This window comes from Castor canadensis, chromosome 9, assembly GCF_047511655.1.
Source record: "Castor canadensis chromosome 9, mCasCan1.hap1v2, whole genome shotgun sequence".
NCBI lineage: Eukaryota > Metazoa > Chordata > Mammalia > Rodentia > Castoridae > Castor > Castor canadensis.
Window position 1 is genome coordinate 129,654,091 of NC_133394.1, and position 21,381 is coordinate 129,675,471.

Below are 21,381 nucleotides of genomic sequence, written 5' to 3' on the forward strand. Positions count from 1 at the left end.
GCTTTGTCTTTCTTATTATGCTTATGTCTTCTCTTCAACAAAATTAAAGATAAGGGCATACCAGGTTCTGCCTGGAAGCAAGCGGGGAGGGGAAGAGGGCAGGGGTGCAGGGGGGAGAAATGTGTATTCACTTGTGAATTAATGAATAAAAAGAAAAAGAAAGTTCTGTAAAAATCAGATCTGGGTCCATATGATCTATAAATAGAACGTGACTTTTACTCTAAACTTTAACCTAAAGTCTACTTAAAACTCCATTATGTGATTTTTTTAAAGCACAGAAATTCTTAAGTTATATGGAACTATTAACATAAAGAATTATGCAGGTATCTGCACTATTGGAGAAAGTCCTGCTTGCTAGAAAGTTGATCTTGGAAAAGCTGTTTAACTCCTTTTTGACTCAGTTTCCTAGATGATAAATGAAGCTTTTTTTTTTATAGTGAAGGAAATAAAGAGAATAAAATAAGACTTGTAATGTATGCTGTCTAATACTAGTAAACACTTTATAATTCCTTTTTTATTTCTATTGTTTTTGAACCCTAGCAACTTCCTATTTCTTTTGTGTTTTAAAAGGATATTGCTTAAGAACTTGGCACCATGAGTGAGATGAACACAGTAAATAAGGGATATTTTTCATGACACAGATATTACTCTTTGGTTTCAATACATTTAGTTACAAACAAGGTGCTACTAAGAGTAGAGAGTATCCAGATGAGTAAATGAGATTGTCCAACAGGACTATAATTATCATAAAGGGATGTTTTGTCAAATAAATGTTCCCATACAAGATGCTGCTCTGCTTTAAAACTGATAAGGTCATGTAATTTGTGAGAAATGGTACAGTGACAAGGGAAAAAGGGTGGCGCTCTGGACGCAGAGACGCCTGAGTTCAAGTCCCATTTACAACAAAATGTAATTGAGTAAACTAAGACAAGTCATTTGCCTCTCTCAAACATAGTTTAATACGTTGTAAAATTATTACTAAATGGAGATAAGAATACTAACATAACATAATTGGAGATATACAAGTCATATTGAAGATAAAAAACTTAGAACACCGTTTTATTTATAATAGAGTGTTAAAACCTGCTCATATATTCATCATAACCAGTTTAGATGTTTTTTCCTTGCTAAAACATATCAATATACCTTTTTAATTTTTCATATATCATAGATTATTTAGTAATAACTTCAGAAAGTATTTGCAACTATATGTAAACCTATAAATGACACTTATTTTCCTCAGAGATTTTATGGGAGACAGTAAACTAACATAAAAGAATGCCATCCTAATCTTGTAAGCATGAAATAGGTCCTTTCTATTAGTAATTTCAGCTTCATAAAAATGCCAAATATTTTGTCAATTACAAAGAATGACTCCATTCTATTGAACTGTAAAATATTAACCAAGTTTACAATACAAACTTTAATAAACATGTATGTTTTTGTCCTAATATAATTTTGTTTAGTCCCTGTGATATAATAACATATTTTCTAACACAATGATTTATGATTTAAAGTTACTTAAACATAGTAATAATATTAAGATAATTGAGTTTAATTTTTCAAAAGACTTGGATTTACATGTCCTTTGCCACAATTAACCTATAACTTTATTCCCTTACATCTAAATTTTATCCAGTAGTCAAATTGCACCAGATGTGCCAGGAATAACATTTGTTTTGTTCAATATCCTTGTTTACAGTGGGCATTACAATTTGTGAGATAAAAACACAGAATATAGAATACCAAAGAAAGAAAATTAAATAAGAAAGGACATATAAAATAAATTTTCTATTATAAATAATGAATTTTAAGCATTTATGTGAGATATGTGTTAAAAATTAATACAACATATGTCAGCCATTAGCTGTTGTACTATGTCTTTTTATCTATAAATGCATTAAATCCATTTACTCTATAAGTCTATCCTTTGATCTATGTTATTCCAATAAAATTTAATATATTTATTTATTTGAATTATGTGAGCTTTGTATGTGGAAAGTATTGAGTTATCAGCTGGATAGTATATGATGAGTATTTTATGTCATGTAAGTATTTTCCAATATTTATTTGACTTTAACTCTCATCTGAAAATCGAGGTTGAGTTTTATTCTATCATTTTTAACACTCTTTTAAGCTAAGTGTTATTCTATCATTTTCAACAGTGTCCAATGTACAGTGATGAAAAGATTATTCTACTTTGTAAACATGATTACATCTTTTCAATGTTCACAAATTGTATCTTAGTATACTCATAAAATACAATGATACTTTACATGATTATTTAACAATCAAGAAAGTATTATGTCTTTATTTCACTTCCTGTATACAATTTCAACATGATAGAAGCACCTATATAGTTATAGTATTCAGAAAAAGAGGATAACTGTAGAAAATCTGCTAAAAACAATTTATGGGGTTTTCCTTGACAGCTTGAAAGTTGGTTTTTGTTATTAGATATGCAATACATTTTGTATTCATATCATTTTTATATGTATGTAATTCACTGCTTCTTTCTCTCCAAAGATATAAGCTAATATCACCAAAATATAATCTGTTGATTACACATTGGCTCACTAAACAAAATATTTTATGAAGTTGCTATTTGAAAAAACATTTCTAAAATCTCATAGATAAACATATTATATCTTTGCAGAATATGTAGTAACACTCATGACTTAGCAAACATTAAACTTTGTTGACCTCCATATATCATCCATATACAAACTGTTAGCATAATTCTATGAATGTATATGTGTTGAGAACTGTTATTTTTAAACATTAAGAAGCTAAAACAATAAGATATATTGTGCATGTTGTCTAGTATGAGATTTATATGAAATAATATATTATATGAAATAATCACCCCAGAGTTTTTTAATGTGTAGAATATTAACCCTGCTTATGTTCATTTCTCATATATGTGCAATAACCACTCACATTCCTTATGGCTCTGTTTTTGTATTCTCCTTCATCAACTTTTGCTTTAACCTGATCTAGTACACGTGTTGAAGTCTACAGAAGCAGAAGAATATCAGAAGCTAAATAGTTAGAAAATTCATCCTTATTCTTTCAAGACAAATTTATATGTGTCATAAATTACTGATCTTTATATTATACCCTATTTACACATAAGCCATCAAAATTTTTAAAAGGATATTTAGAAAATTAGAAAAAAATCATTGAGAAAGATAATAATATGGTGAATAAAAATAATAATAAAGGAAAAGATAGAAAAAAGAGAAAAGAGGAAAGAGATTTTAGGCAATGATAAAGTAACATTATTCTAAGTAGAATCTTGCTGAAGAGTTTGCTTCTTTCCACTCTTCATGCCATATTAGAAACTGTTTCTTGAAAACAGTTATCAATATTTTTCTGGATTTATTGTATTGTGTTTTCTATGATCAGGACCTACTCACAACATAAAGTGATACCTTCTATGGGGAACTAGGAAGTATAAAGAATATTAGTGGCACATTGCTGTCACCAAACTTGCTATATAGTAGTGAAACACCATGCCTTATAGTGATCCTACCATAGCAAGGGAATATATATTGGAAACCTAGGAGAATACATTTGGCTGAGAAATTTATCAGACAAGAAGATTATAAGATTTCCAGTTCTAGGAAGAAGTATTGGGGTTACAATTTAAAGAATGACAAGATTTCTCCAAATTGAGATTAGGAAGAAAGGCAAATGGAGTAATACAAGTAAAATAAGTTTAGGGCATATTATTAGCAAAATAAAACAAACATGAACATAAATTCCTTGGAGGAGAGTGACAAGTAGTAACTCAAGTAGGTTACATAATAACTTTGCTAATTGGATCTATTTCCACATATCTTATTTGATGTTGCCTTCCTTTCACATTGTAGGAGTTCAATATATATATATTAGAATTTAGTTATTTGAAATACATATGTTAATTTTCTTTGCACATTTATACCTTAAATGCTAATGCTTCTGGAGAATTTATAAGGGGAAGTTGCATGTTTTATGTTTTGTGTTGTTGGGAACCTTCCTATATGCAACCTTTTCAAAGTCAGCATCATTGTTTTGGCTTTGCATACATCATTGCCATATTTCCTGATCTGTTTTGCATGTCTGTTATGAATTGTACACAATTTGAACTACTTCTCAAAGTTAATTCTATACATGCCACAATTGTTGAGCATTACAGATGTTGTTCTGTACCATATTTTTATGTAGTTCTTTGTATCAACCATGGTCATAGTTGTCTTAGTCTGTCTTTTGTTACTATGTCAGAATACTTGAGACTGGGTAAGTTGCAAAGGAAAGATGTTTATTTAGCTCTTGGTCCTGGAATCTCAAATTCTTACCTTGTATGGCTGCATCTTCCAAGATCCTGATGCTGTGTCATAATGAGATGTAAAACCAAAGACCAGAGCACATTTGTGTAAGAGAGCAAGAAGGAGACTTGTTCCTTGCTTAATGACAATCTTCTTTACTGGACTAACCTCATTGGTGTATGAACTCACTTCCAGTAGAATAACTTACTCTCTTGAGAAAGACATTAATCTCTTTTAATAACCTGAAAATCCTTTAAAGTTTCCACCTCCTAAATGTCACCAATGTGGCAATCAAATTCCAACATGGGTCTCAGACAAGACAAATTATATTCAAATTGCAGCAATGATATTTAATTTCTAGCTCTTCAATTAGCATCTAGAAATCTCTGGAAAATAAATTAGTAGTTATTGCATACTCACTATGATGTAGATGTTTTGTTGTAGCTGGATATTTGATATTTAATTTATTATCCTAGCAAATCTTAATTGAAAAAACACATGGTCAGAGATACAACTCTTTTGTACCAAATTGTACCCCTTTGAGTGTTTATGTTGCGACCAGAACAAATTCTGTCAGACTTAGGACATTTTTCCTACACTTTGCTGATTTTCTACTAAGAGGAATCTATAGTTAAAATTCAAAATACACAGAGAACATTTAAGATATAGGGTATAGATTATATGCTTTACTACATGTCCCAGAATTATTCATTATAGAAAAGAAAGATTTTAGTTGGACTAATCACTAAAATCTATAATAATTCAAAGCCAAATGAGAACAAATGACAAAAAAATTACAAGTGATGGGCCAATAAAAAATAGGCTATGTATGAGCCCATGACTCTTCAACACATTAGAGTTGGCAGTATAATTTCTTTATTATGGAAGAAGGTTCACTAAGGTTAGGATGATAGTGGTATGAAACACTAAAAAAAGAAGGCAGACACAGTTGACCTAGCACAAAATTTTAAACTATAACAGCTTTACTTTCAAAATATTTTGTAATATATGAAAAAATTGTTTCTATACCAAACATGACTTGAAGATATGTAAAAAGATATGAGTTCAGAAGAGAGGAAGAAAGTTGGAAATACAATACAAATAAGGAAGCAGAGATTCAAAGATAGTTTCAGGTATACAACAAAAGTATGAGTTGTATGTCATGGACTCTACATAAAATATGAAAAATTGCATAATTTGGATAACTGCTTTCTGTATTGTTATTCCCATAAATAATATATGGATAAAAGTTGAGATTTGAGTGACATTTATTATTAAATTTTATAACACTGAATACATTGAAGTTCTACTTTAGAGAACAATAAGTTGTAATTATTACTTTGCTTTTATTACTCACTTCAATTCTCAACTTGAGGAGAATTAAGGACAAGTTTCTAATTTTGAAACCATGAATTTAATCATTTATGTGTGTGTATATGTATGCAGGCTTGTGAGTAAAGATAATTAAAACATAAAATTTACTCGGAGATCATAACACATATTCTTAGAAATATAGTAACATTTATTTCTGTCTTCAATTTGAAATATTGTTTACCCTAACAAATAACTCTTTCTCTTATTATTGACTATCATTCTTCACCTTTCTTTTTCTTTTGTATCACTAATCCTAAAATGTACCTATGATAGAGAGAGTTGCTGACCAAGATTTGAATAAGACATGATTTGTTTTTGATGGGATAATTCTGTATTGCTTAGTAAAATTTCAGATCACTATTTATTGTAGTAAGAATCAACTCAAATTTGTGATATATATAACAGTTTGTCATTCACTAAGAGATTTACTTTGCCATCTTCAATCCCAACAAAAGATTTATATGGGTGTTATGTTTGGAGCTCTATTTCTGGGTTTTTATCTTGACAGACAGCATCATTTCATCCCATATGTTGCCTTTTGGTCAATAAAATTCAAATTCTATGACATTTAATAATTAAGTTCTCTATTAAAACTGATAAGAAACAGATTTTGGGGCTCCAAAAGCAAGGAATAAATAGGGTTCATAAAGAAATACTCTTATTCCCTCAGCCCCATGCAAGTTTGGCTACTATATTTGAACTAAAGGGCTTATATCAGTCACAAAACCCACAATTTTCCTTTATTATTCTCCTCCTTTCCCTATAGTGCTGGTATTTCTTCTTATATTCTCACAGTGTTGTAGAAGAAGGGATTTCAGATCTAAGCCCAGATTAAATGAATTTGGTTAGCTATGCAATGTGTTAAGCATTCCAGACTCAAAACAATATCCCAAAGTTATTTTCATGCACAAATGGATTTGGATACCATCAACATACATCTGCTTCTTCTGTGTCTCCATGTTCAACCAGAACCACTCTGTATTCACACTCTTTGTAAAGATGATTTTGGTTTCCTCATGAAAATAGTATAAAGCATGTAGAAGGTGGATAGGGGTTGTTGCATGGTGGAGATAACAGTGAATAAACTTACATGTTGTTTCTTGGTTTACTGCCACAATGAGAGTGAGGTAAAACACAGCAAAAGGAAAGTAGAGAAATATTTTTCAGCTATTGCTTTTTGAAGAAAAATATTTCCATAGTTCAGATTCTTTAAGACAGGAATAATAAACAGACAGATAAAACCATAGCCAAAACATACAGGTTCATATCATCAATGATGAAAAGTAGTATCATCATGTCTTTTTGAAGCATCAAAAAGAATGCAACAAAATTGTAGTATCCCTATGACATAGTGAGTAACTTCAGACTGGGGTAAATATCAAATAATCACAAATTCAGGGACATTTAGTATAATTTCTGACTACTACTTTAATTAACAAAGTGTTCCAGAGGGAAACCTAAGTAGAAATAATCCTAAATGCAGTATTTATTTCTACATGAGATTATAAAATGGAAAAGAAGTCATAAGTAGAAACACTGATGATTCAATAATGTCCATACATTAGCTAATTATATTAAACTAATCTTAACTTCTTGGTCATGATCATCTTACTAAGGTTATATAAGATGCTAATCCTACAGGTGCCTATGAAGAAGTATATTCAAGAGTTCTTGATACTACTTCTGCAGTGTTTCCTTAAGTTTTCTGTAATCACTCAAATGAACTTGCTTTAGAAAACAGCTATTTTGTTTTTGGCAAAAGAAATTATAGTGCTTATGAAATCAGTATAAATCATTTTCTTTAATTAAGGGACATAAGAAAATGGTATAGGAGGGTGAAAATTGTGGGGATATTATATACTCATGTATGAAAATGGAGACGTGAGACATGCCAAAACTATTCTAAGAATGGGTAGAGGGCTATTTAAGGGGAATGATGGAGGAGGTAAATTTAACTAGGATATGATGAAAGCACTTTTGAAAAATGTCACAATGTACCCTCAGTAAAACTATAATATGATTTTAAAAGTGGACAGTAATACAAGGAATAAAGAAGCCCAGATTTGATTTTTAAATGGGATGTATTATAGAGGCATGATTAAAGCACATGGATTCAGACAAACTTGGGATGAATTTTGCAGCTCTTTTATGTATTAGATCTGTGAGCTTAGGCAAATTTTAAAAAACTAAATGTCATAGTATTTCTTATCTGTAAGATTGAAGCAGTTTTATTCAGATTATAAAGAAGCAATGGGGTTTAACTCAAATAACATATACAAAGTATAGTATTATCCACCACCTATTAGGTTCTGAGTAAATGGTAGCTGCAAAACACAACAAATCATATATCTCAAAAGAAACTAAAAGAAATGATCATATAAACATTGTAAAATATAGTAATGTATGGCATTAGAAACAATCACAAAAGCAATCAATATATTTTCACAATAAAAAATCTAAATAAAAAATATAAACAAATTAAGCAATAATTACCAACATAAAGTAACAAAATGTATATATAAATAGTTTAAATGCCTTAGAACTAAATATCATTTAAATTATAATTTGATTAAAAAGTAAATTGACCAAATTATTTCATTATTGTGGTGTAATTCAGGTCTACAAAGAGTTCCCAAAATTACGAAAAATAGTGAAGACTTTACAATTATGTGTGAATGGTGTATATATGAGAAATTTAAAATCTACTATCTGGGGAATATTATGGAAAGACGCTATATTAAAGGAAAAAGAAGCAATCATGAAAGATATGAGAAGAAAATTTTCTTTAATTAAAAATAAATAGCCAAGTTATGAAAACAACCAAGATGCTCCACTATTGATGAATGAATCAAGAAAATGTGGTACTTGTACACAATGGAATTTCACTCAGCCATGAAGAAAAATGAAATATTATCATTTTCAGGTAAATGGATGAAGCTAGAGAATTCATTCTGAGTGAGGTCAGCCAAGCTTAGGAGACCAAAAATTGTATGTTATCCCTCATATGTGGACTTTAGATCTAGGGCAATAAAGCAATGTGGTTGGACTGGGACCACATGACAAGGGGAGAGCACATATGGGTGATATAGAAATAGGTAGAAAACACAAAACATGAAAGTGTTTGATGTCCCCACTCCAGAGGAACTAATACAGAAACCTTAAAGCAACAGAGGTTATCATGAGAAGGGGATCAGGAACCAGCGTAAAGATCAGTTAGAGATGAATCAACATGGGTCATAACAAGTGTACATGAAAACAATGCTAGGAATATTTCTGTATAGCTATCCTTAACTCAACAAGCAAAAACTCTTTGTCTTCCTTATTAGGCTTATCTCTTTTCTTTAACTGAGGGATGAAAGGGGGAGAGGGGAGGGGAGGGAGCCATGGGAGAGAAATGACCCAAACAATGTATGCACATGTGAATAAATGAACAACAAAAAAAAGTAACTTGAGACTACAAAAATAAATAAATAAATAAATAAATCTCAAGCCAGGTGCTGGTGGCTCAGGCCTATAATCCTAGCTGCTCAGGAGGCAGAGGCCAGGAAGTTCATTCTTTGAGGCTAGCCTGGATAAATAGTTCATGAGACCGTATCTCAAAAAAGCCCATCACAAAAAAGGGCTGGTGCAGTGGCTCAAGTTGTAGGCCCTGAATTCAACTCTCAATACTACATAAGTAAATTAATAAATAAATAAATTTCAATTTCAAACTTATAGACTAGTCATCCCTAAATTCATGACTGCAGGTTAAAAAAAAATCTATAGGTAGTATCCAGGGAAGAGAGAGGAAGAAGAGTAAAATGTATCTTATAATAAAGCAAAAAGCAAATGGACTAAAAATTTCACTTGTTTAAATTACCTGACACAAAGCAGAGGAGTTACAAGGACTAGAGGAGGTGATTGAAGAATTCTCTACCAAGATACTAATGAAAAGATTTAATGGCAACAGGCCAGCTCATTACTTTGCTGGATAGATATGAAAACACTATGTCATACAAATAGTTGTTGTAATATACAGTTATCTATATATTTTCTTTAGGATGTGCATATCATTAAGTCAACAAGATCTAATAAGTTGGATAGATATTAAGATTTTCCCTTGTAGATGAAAACCTAATTTTCAGATAGGTCAAATACCTGTGATTGTATTAACACTATGGCTTAAATTCTGCTATTATTGTAATAACCATAAAGTATCTAATTAAATAGAAGAGTAACAGAATAATACTACCAAATATAAAAGGATTTGTACTGCCATTTACTAGTCCTGATATGAGTATTTGAAAATATACCATTCTGCAAAGAGATGAAAAAAAATTGAAAAACTTTTGTAAGAGACAAAACCAGAAGACTTCCCCTCATCATTCTTTCATTCAGCACATCCTGCTGGCATTTTAAGCTCCTAGAATGCCACATAGAACAGAAGACTTCAGAAATAAACCTAGATGAAATATAAAGTTAACTAGAGTATTTCAGAAATGAATGAAGTAGTAATGGTTTAAAGGACTAGCAATTACACTGAGCAATTAAAAAATAAAGAGCAAGTTTGCCCTGATGTCAAGGTCTGATTCTGTTCTTCACACATGGAGAAGTAATTAAAACTCAGATTCCAGTAAAATGGGCATAAAAATAACACTTTTCTCCATATTCTATGAAAGAAAATAAAAATATCAGGTACCACTCACTCTTGGGACAGGATTTCTAAGACTGAATAAATGTAAATATGTATTATTATTAACAAGTCCTCAAAATAGGTAGACAAAAGTCCAAGTCTAGGTGTATTATGAAAACATGACTACAAAGCTCAGAAAATATGACAACTGAAAAAACTTGTAATCATGCTTCCAAGATAAAGTGTGGAAAATGAGTTTTAGTTGTTTGCAGCCAGGTGCTGGTGGCTCGTGCCTATAATCCTAGCTACTTGGAAGACAGAAATATGGAGATCTGGAGAAGCAGAGTTCAAGATCAGCCTGAGCAAATAGTTTGTGAGTCCCTAGCTTAACAATACTTTGATCATATTCACTCTCTCTACTACTTTTTCTTATCCTCCACCCTTTTCCTTTTTTCCACTTCCTCTAACACATTCCTAACAGTCCCTCATTTACTTTCATACCTTTATGTTCCCTTAGATTTTACATATGAGAGAAAACATACTATACTTGCTATTGTGGGACAAGGCTCATTTCACTTAACATCATGATCTCCATTTATATCCATTTTCCTGCAAAAGACATAATTTAATTCTTTTTTTCTCTTTATTCATATATTCATATGTGCATACATTGTTTGGGTCATTTCTCCCCCACATAATTTAATTCTTTATGTCTGAATAAAACTGCACTGTGTGTGTGTGTTTAATACTTTCATTATCCATTCATGTATTGATTGGCATCCAGTTAAATTCAATAATTTTGCTATTATAAAATTGTGATTAGTTCAATGATAAACATGGGTATGCAGGTATTTCTATAATAATCTGACTTTTATTCTTTTGAGTATAAACCCAGAAGTTGTCTGGAGGGGTCATATGGAAACTCTGTTTTTAACTTTTGGAAAATGTCCATATTGACTTCATTGTGGCTGTAATAATTTTTAATCTACCTGTGGTAAATAAGGAGACTAAGAAGAAAAGGGCTCTTTTTCTTTTCATCCTCACTAAACTTTATTATTTTCTTGATGATAGCTGAAATGTGAATACAGTTTTGATTTGGATTTCCATGAAGACTCTATATGTTGAAGATGGTTCCATGCATTTATTGGCCATTTGTAAATTTGGAAAGAATCTGCTCAGTTCAGTTGTTTATTTATTGACTGTATTATACAAAGCTTTTTGTATAGCTTTGTAAGTTTTTAATATATTATAGATATTAATCCTCTGTTGGATGAATATCTAGAAGATTTTCTCCCATTGCATAAGCTTTCTTTTCACTCTCACCTGATTCCTTTATTATGCAAAAGCTTTTTATTACAGTAATCCACTTTTACAATTCTTAAATCTATTTCCTGAGTTATTGGTGTCCTATTCATAAGGTCATTGTCTATGCCTATACCTTCAAGGGTTTTCCCTGTGTTTCTTTTCGGAATTTAAAATCTACAGTTCTTATATGAGGTCTTTGATGCATTTTGAGTTGATTTTTGTACAGCATGAGAGATGGGCATCTAGTTTAAGTCTTCTATATGTAGATATCCAGTTTTCTGAGCACCACTTGTTAAACAGTCTCTCTTTACCAAGGAGTATTTTGTGCATCTTTATCAGAATCAAATGGCAGTAGTTGCTAGACCTTACTTCTAGATTTTCTATTCCAGGTTTCTACATGTTTGATATTGTATCAATACAGTTTTTTTTCTTCTTAGGAATAATAAAATACTGGTGAAGTACATCAGCAATCAAGAAAAACAACCAATAGATATTAGTTGATAAATTGAAATGAACAGTTACTTAAAACAAAATAAACAAAGTACCATTTCTATGAAGTTACTGTTCATCAAGATGCAAAACCAAAATAAATTGAAACAAAATAAAAACACTATGAGAAGGGTGGAAATGAAGTAAATCACTTTCATTGTAAAAATGAATCCACTAAATACTGTTAGGAAATCTTTTTTTCAGAAGCTTTATCTCATTTTTCTCTCTAACTTTTTATTTAAAATATGTAATATATTTGGTGCCCAAGATCAAATCCAGGGCCTTATGAATCATAGGCAAGTCTCTACACTGGAGCTGTACACCAGGTCTGCATTTTGTTTTAAAACTGTGACACATAGTTTAATTTGCCATGTGTGCAGACCACATTATTAGTGTACTAGTTTTTCTTCTAGAATCATGCTTCTGGAATCACATAGTTATCATAATTTATATTTGATGACTGTTTTACCTTTCCATTATACCTACAGTTCTGTAAATTCTTAAAGAAAGATATGGATATCTTATATCTTTTAAAATTCTCCCTGAAAATTATTTGCATTTCATGAGTACTGATTAAATGGTTATGAATACTGAATGACAACCTAACAACTTAAAAGTGAAAATGTCACCTTAAAAATCCAATAAGAATATCTCACTTATGCAAATGGCTTACAAAAATGTCTCTATATTCTTCCAAGCAAGAAACAAAGACTGCATTAGCCAACAATCCCAAAAGTTTGTTCACATAATTTAGATAACAATGGACTTCAGTTTTAATTATACTTCTAGGCTGCCATTTTACACATTTAAGATCACTGTTGCTCTCTAAAATGTATTATGAAAAAAAATCTCTTTAACAGCTATCAAACACATAAGGAACAGAAATAAAAAAAGCTTAGTCAAATCAGCACAATACGGTACTTTTTGTTTCCTTATATTATGACACTTATTTTAGTTCAACATCTGTTTAATGATATCTCAGTCTTTATTTTGGGATGTGTGACAATTTTTTTCACAAATTCTTTACTCATAACTCAGGATGTTCCCATTAACTGTGATGTGTAAGGGAATCATTTAACTAAGGGCAGATGCTGAGCATCATGAGCATGGAACAGTGACAGGTACAGAATGACACATGAAATTCACGAGTGGCCAGGGATGGCCAGATGGCATTGGCATCTGAGAGATTTAGTATGATAACTTGGCAATAAAACATGTGTGATCACTAATTTAACATACAAACTGGGTCCAGAGAAATGTTTATGTTAAACAAGTTTCCTCTTTAAATACCAGGTGTAAAATATTTTGTTACATAATTTCATCTCTCTTTTGAGAGATGTAGATGTTGAAGATCAGCTCTAGCATTTCCAGGAAGAGTCTCAATCATTTAGGGAAAATAATGCATATAAGAACAAATTTAAGTTGAATAGATACATAAATCTGTGTATACTGCAGGTGAAAGAAATCAGAGAGGAGACAGTTATGGATATAATTTTGCTTGGTCTGTCTAAATTATCAGCTTGGTCCTGTAATGAACTATGGGTAGACATTAGGTTTTTCCCATCACAGTGGGTTAAACACTGAAATTCCAGATCAGGAATATAGTATTTGTTTTGGATGATGAGAAGAATTTTAAATCTTTACTTAGGAAACCAAAGTATATAAAAATGTTCCTAAAGAAATTAATAAGAAAAATCTTCCTGGAATAGTTTTTCCCTCTTTTTACTTTTTCTTAGCTACCACTCTTTTATTAAGTCTCACCTCAAGTGCTGACATATACATGAAGACTTCCTCATTTTCTCCACAATGGCCAGATGCTCTCTTCTCAGATTTCCTTGACAAGAAATTAATATCTCCATCAGAGATCTCCCCTAAGCAAATGCACATAGTTGAGATAACTTATTAGTATTTGTTAGCAAATGCAACTAGGGACAACATGTTTTATTATTCAATTTCTTATTTTATAAAATAAGAACAGTAGTATCAACTCCATAGAAGCTTTAGTTTGAAAGAATGCATTAGATAACATATATTAAAACTTAGCAAAATGTATGGAACATTATAAATAGCATTTATTTAGCATTATAAATAGTATTTATCAATATAAACACTGATTATATATATCAGTAAATGTAAACTTTCTACTATATCATGAGAATTTTTGATAGCAGAGGTTATAAATTACCTTTATATGACTGTGTGTGTATGTGCCCATATTTTTGGATTGAGAAGAGTAACAATAAAAAACAGAAAGCAAGCAAGTTCAGTTAACATGAGAGACTCCAAGTTTGTGCTCTGAGGCATCTTTTCACATTAACATTTATCAAACGGGAAAATTTAAGAGCAGGATAATGATCAAATATTATATTGGCCTGTATTAAGTACCCTACATTAATCGGGACAGTTCAATATAAAGATTATAGCAAGCATTCTCTTTTCATTTTCCTAAGCAAACATATTGAAATCTATTTCAAGAATCAAGCAGTCTTTGATAGAAAAAATTAGTACATACACTTATTTATTTGAATTATAATTGGACTGTTTAAAACAGACTTTTAGTTTATTGAATTTGTGTAATATTACATAAGATTGGTGTTAATTGCATTATACAACTGCAGTTCAACTATGAAACTATAAAAGCTTGGCTTTCAAAGTCCAGAAGTTCCACCACAGTTCAATATATCCAAGTTTTCTATAATTTGGAATTTTGAGATGATTTTTCAGTAATAAAAAGGTGAAATGAACCATTCACTATGACTGATTCTACTTAATAATGCTGCAATGTCTTTCACAAAGTATTTAGCTGAAAATGTAAATTTTTAATCTATAATAAAGGTGGTTTGTATGTAGAACATCTGGATGCTCTGAAACATCTGGCCTCTTTTTAGTTTTTATCTCAAAGTGTCTAAGTGTTCAAAATTATGGTGTATGCACCCAGATAGAGGTAAAATATTTCTGTACAAAACTTGAATCTTATTGCATATATAAACAGTAATTTCAGAAGAACGTAGCTCTTTATTTTTTGATAAAATATATCTTCAAAAGAATTACCAGAGGAAAGTGCCTGTGCTGTTATGTAAAATGAGGAAAACACACTATAGGTTATATAGATGATCATAAAATGGAAAAATGTGTAAAATAGTTAGTATTTAATGATTGTTTCACAATTGTGTACTGCAATATAAATATCTTACATGGATAATTTTATTTATTTTTCAAAATAAACTAATAATGTAAGTATTTACAGAAAAGAAACCAAAGGCATGAGATGGTTAAATAACTTATTCAATGTCATTTGATCAGCTCCCACATTGAAATCTTCAGCAGAGAACAATTCTATATATGAAAATCTATCAGTTCTCTGTTGAGGAGGTTGGATATGTAAAATAACTATTATAAACTAATACTGTAGTTGTTGAAATCTAATAAAAACAGAGAGCAGTGACTGAAGAAGAATTCAAGCATACCCGGGAGAGTTGAGTCAGGCTTCTTCTACAGGCAACAACTGAACAACAAGTTGAAGAAGAGTCTACCATCTGCACAGTCAGGGACAGAACTTCCAGGTAAATATAACAACCCAAACAAAGTTAGGTGAAAGACACACAATTATTGCTCAAATATAAAATATGATGGAGTGCTTGAGAGGAGACTTGAGTGCTGTCAAGGCAGATGAAGAACAGTGCTGTAGAGGGATCCAAGATGGTGAGTACAGAGTAGAAGCAGACATCATGAGCTCCATAAATCAAAAATTTTGCTGAGATGATGGAGCCACACTTGGCAGCAAAAAACCACCAAGAAGAACTAAAACTCTGACACCCTGAACCCCTAGCCTATAAAAAGCTTCTACATGCCATGTTACACTGAGTAAAAAGGAGGGCTCCCACACCACCACATGCTGGCTCCAAACTTGCTTGGAGACACAGACCAAATAAGTGGCATGTTGGTATTCCCACAGCTACCCCTCGGATAAACCAGCATAGCCCTTGGACAGACTGACCCCCGCCCTGCAAAAAAAAACACAAAAAATTGAACAATAAACAAGGAACATGCAGCAGAGGGGGCGGGGTGCTCTGAGTGCACCAGAGAAGCAGGGAGAGGCAAGGAGATGATCTCTGTGGGAACATTCAGAAAAGAAAGACTGGAAAGGCAGAAGAGCCAACACCGGTGGGTGATAAGCTGCTGCCTGAAATAGGGCAGATAGTAGTCCACATAGCTCATATCCTGAGCTAGTGAGCAAATCCAAAGATAAATGATGTTGCAAAATTGAAAAACAGTCAGCAAACCAGCATAATATGGTCAGAGCAGAGAGCTGGTTGACAGATCTCTGACCTTGCCCCAGAGAAAGCACATGAGGCAAAGAAACAGGCCCCAAATAAACCAACACAGTGAAAATCCAACTCATAAACAGAATGGCTAGTTGGCCACAAAGCTGATCTCCAGAACTGGAGGACAAGCCACATCTCATTGAGGGAGGAGCTGACTAAGCAGCAACCACTGAAAGACAGGAAAAAAATACGGGTGAGTCTCCACAACCATCCAGTGAAACTAAGGCAGAGCTTCTGCTTAAATACCAATACCAGGACTGAATGCTGAAAGAGTAACCCCGGAACTACTAAGACTGAAATTTTCTTGTTCCTGAACCTGGAATTTTTTTTTAATGTTTGTTTTATTCCCTTTTTGTTTGTCCACCACCTCTCTCTGTTGATTTCTTTGGTTCTTTCTCTCTTTTTTTAATTGTTTTCTTTCTTTCTTTGCTTTGTTAGTTTAACTATTGTAAGTTAGCTAATACTGCATTACACACAGACCAGAGACAGAAACAGCACCAAGCAGAGTGATGGGAAGACAAAAAGGGATGAGAACCATTCTTCCACCAAAAATAAATTAATACAGGATTTGAATGGAAATAAAAAAAAAAAAAACCAGATAACCAGTTCCAGGCTCCAACAAAAAAAAGATAAACTATCCCAGGGAACCCAATGAAGCCAACAAGAAAACCTGAAAGAAGAAAGCTTGCAAGTATTCACTGAGAATTTCATGGAGATGTTACTAGACATGGTCAGCCAAAACATACAGGAGGCACTCAAGAAATTTCAAGACAAAGCCAGCCACAGAAGGCAGGAGTAGTGGCAGCTGCCCAGCAACCTTGGAGTGGGAAAGCTTGTAAAAGTGGTGGTGTGAAGAAAACTCCACTGGACAGGGAGGAAGGGACACTTCCCATGTGAACTGTAAATAATAAAGCCTGCTGGAGAAAGCAGGTGTAATGCCACCTCCCCTAGTGTGCTTGGAAAGGGGAAAGCTTGTAACAGTGGCAGTTACACCCAGAAGAACTCTAAATGAACAAAGACTGTGGGGCTAGGTGAGCGTTAAGTTCATTCTGAGATCTGCAATCAATAAAGCCTCCAGCATCAACTGGCTGACAGCAGAGGGCAGGTGAGCTGCAGCCTCACGTAGACATTCACAGAACTGTATCCAGACCTTTTTTTTTTCTCTTCCTTTGATGAGACAACAACTGAACTAGAACTACATGCTGAAGGACTAACTGAAACAGTATTGCATTTGAAATTGGGATACTTTGTTCTGTTTTGGTTTTTTTGTTTATTTTTTGTTTTTTTGCCCTTTGGTGAGACAACAACAGAACTACTTTTGAGACACAATCTCTAGGATTAGAGGCTGAAGGACTAACACCAAAATTATTAAGATTGAAACTTTATTGCATTTGAACCTGGGGATTTTTTTTCTTTTTTTTTTAATACTCTTTCTGTCTCTCTAATGCCTGTTTAGCTTACTGTTGATTAGTACACGATCTCTCCCTGCTTATTTCTTTGACACTGTTCTTTTTTTGTTTTTTTACTTGTTTATTCATTTGTTTTTCCCTTTTTCTTTACCTTCATTGCTTTCCCTCTCCTCTCATCCTTCCATTCTAAATATCACCATTGTTGTTATTACAAGCTAGAAAATACTTAATTGCACATAATACAAGGACAGTAACAATACCAAGGGCAAAAATGAGAAGATGGAAAAAACAGGGAAACCAGTTTCTCCCCAGCAAAAACTTAGTACAGAAAACAGAGGGAAATGAAGAAAACTCAGACCCAGACTCTAAAAAAACAAAGATAAACTCTTCCAAAGAACCCAATGAAGACCACAAGAACAATCTTAAAGAAGAAATTCTGCAAGTAATCAATGAGAATTTTATAGAGATGATACTGGATATGGTCAACCAAGATGTGCAGGAGACACTCAAGAAATTCCAAGACAACAAAAATAGAGAATTTGAGAAAGCACAAGAAGATATAAAAGAAACCATAGAAGCACTGTATAAACACCAAAGTGAAACGAAGAACACGATTATAAAGACATAAATGAACTCAGGCTGAAAAAAGATGACATTAAAGAGGAAGAAACTCAGGATATGGAAAACCTCAGAAAAAAAGAACAAAACAGAAATGCAAAACAAAATGGAAGGCCAAACCAGCAGAATACAACAAGCAGAAGACAGAATCTTAGAACTCGAAGATGAAATGGTAATTAGAGGAAAAACTGAAGAACTATTAGTGAAACAACTCAAGATCTGTGAAAAGAAAATGCAAGAACTCACTGATTCCATCAAAAGACCAAACTTGAGAATCATGGGCATTGAAGAGGGAGAAAAGGTGCAAGCAAAGGGAATGCATAATATATTCAACAAAATAATTATAGAAAATTTCCCAAATCTAGAGAAATCTATGTAGATACACATGCAAGAGGCCTCCAGAACACCAAACAGACCTGACCAAAATAGAACTACCACATGACATATTATCATTAAAACAACAAGTACAGAGACTCAAGAAAGAATATTGAAGGCTGTAAGAGAGAAAAAACTAACATACAAAGACAAACCCATCAAAATCACAGCAGATTACTCAACAGAAAACTTAAAGCATGGAGTGAGGTATTCCAGGCAGTGAATGAAAATAACTTTAATCCTAGCATACTCTACCCAAGAAAACTGTCATTTAAAATAGATGCAGCAATAAAAGTCTTCCATGATAAGCAGAAACTAAAACAATATGTGACCACAAAGCCACTACTACAAAAGATTCTTCAAGGGATTCTGCACACAGAAAGTGAAACCCAACATAACCATGAAAGGACAGGCAGCACCAAACTATAGGAAAAGAAAAAGCAAGTAAGTCAAGAGTAACATTGATTTAGGTACACACAATCAAACCTTCAAACAACTAAGACAACTAAATGACAGCAATCACCACATACTTATCAGTACTTACACTTAATGTTAACGGACTTAATTCACCCATCAAAGGCACCATATGATGAACTGGATTAAAAAGGAAGATCCAAGAATTTCTTACTTATAGGGGAACCATCTCAGTGATAGAAATAAGCATAAGCTTAGGATGAAAGGTTGGAAGAAAATTTACCAAGCCAATGGCCTCCGAAAACAGGCAGGACTAGCAATACTTATCTCTGACAAAGTAGACTTCAAACCTACATTGATCAAATGAGATAAAGAAGGACATTCCATAGTAATAAACGAGGAAATAGACCAAAAGGAAATAACAATTATCAACCTATATGCACCCAATGTCAAGGTACTCAATTTCATCAAACATACCCTGAAGGACCTAAAAGCATATATTAACTTCAACACAGTGGTTGTGGGAGACTTTAACACCCCACATCAATAGATAGGTCATCCAAACAAAAAATCAATAAAGAAATCCTAGATCTAAAATATGACATAGATCATATGGACCTAGTCTATGTCTATAGAATATTTTGTCCAACTTCTACATAATATACCTTCTTCTCAGCATCCCATGGAACTTCTCCAAAATAAATCATATCCTAGGACACAAAGCAGGCCTCAGCAAATTAACCAAATAGAAATTATACCATGCATTCTATCTGATCACAATGCATTAAAACTAGAACTCAATAATAAAAATAAAGACAAAAAACATGCAAACAGCTGGACACTGAATAACTCATTCCTTAATGAACAATGGATCATTGATGAAATAAAAGAAGAAATTAAAAAGTTCCTGGAAGTCAATGAAAATGAAAACACAACCTACCGGAACCTATGGGACACAGCAAAGGCAGTCCTGAGAGGAAAGTTTATAGCCATGAGTGCATATATTAAAAAGACTGAAAGATCCCAAATCAATGACCTAATGATACATCTCAAACTCCTAGAAAAACAAGAACAAGCAAATCCCAAAACAAATAGAAGGAGAGAAATAATAAAAATAAGAGCTGAAATCAATGAAATAGAAAACAAAAAAAAAATACAAAGAATTAATGAAACAAAAAGTTGGTTCATTGAAAAAATAAACAAGATTGATAGACCCCTGTCAAACCTGACTAAAATGAGGAGAGAAAAAAAAAAAACAAATTAGTAAAATCAGGAATGCAAAAGGGGAGATTACAACAAACACCATGGAAGTTTAGGAAATCATCAGAGACTATTTCAAGAACCTATATTCAAATAAATTCAAAAGTCTTAAAGAAATGAACAGATTTCTAGATACATATTATCATCGAAAACTGAACCAAGAGGGTATTAATCACCTGAAAAGATCTATAACACAAAATGAAATTGAAGCAGCAATCAAGAGTCTTCCTAAAAAGAAAAGTCTAGGACCTGGTGGATTCTCTGCTGAATTCTATTAGACTTTTAAGAACTGATACCAACCCTCCTTAAACTGTTCCATGAAATAGAAAGGGAAGGAAAACTGCCTAACACATTTTATGAAGTCAGTATTACATTTATCTCAAAACCAGGGAGACACTTCTAAAAAGGAGAACTACAGGCCAATCTCCTTAATGAACATTGATGCAAAATTACTCAATAAACAATACTGAATTAAACAACACCTCAAAAATATCATTCACCACAACCAAGTAGGCTTCATCACAGGGATGCATGGGTGGTTCAACATATGAAAATCAATAAACATAATAAACCACATTAACAGAAGCAAAGACAAAAACCACTTGATCATTTCAATAGATGCAGAAAAAGTCTTCCACAAGATGCAACACAACTTCATCAAAAATCTTTAAGAAAACAAGGAATAGAAGGAAAGTACTTCAACATTGCAAAAGGTATATATGACAAACCTACAGACAGCATTATATTTAATGGTGAAAAGATAAAACCATTCCCTCTAAAATCAGGAACTAGACAAGGATGCCCACTATCTCCACTCCTAATCAGCATAGTACTGGAATTCCTACCGAGAGAGCCAGAGCAATTAAGCAAGAAGAAGGAATAAAAGGAAT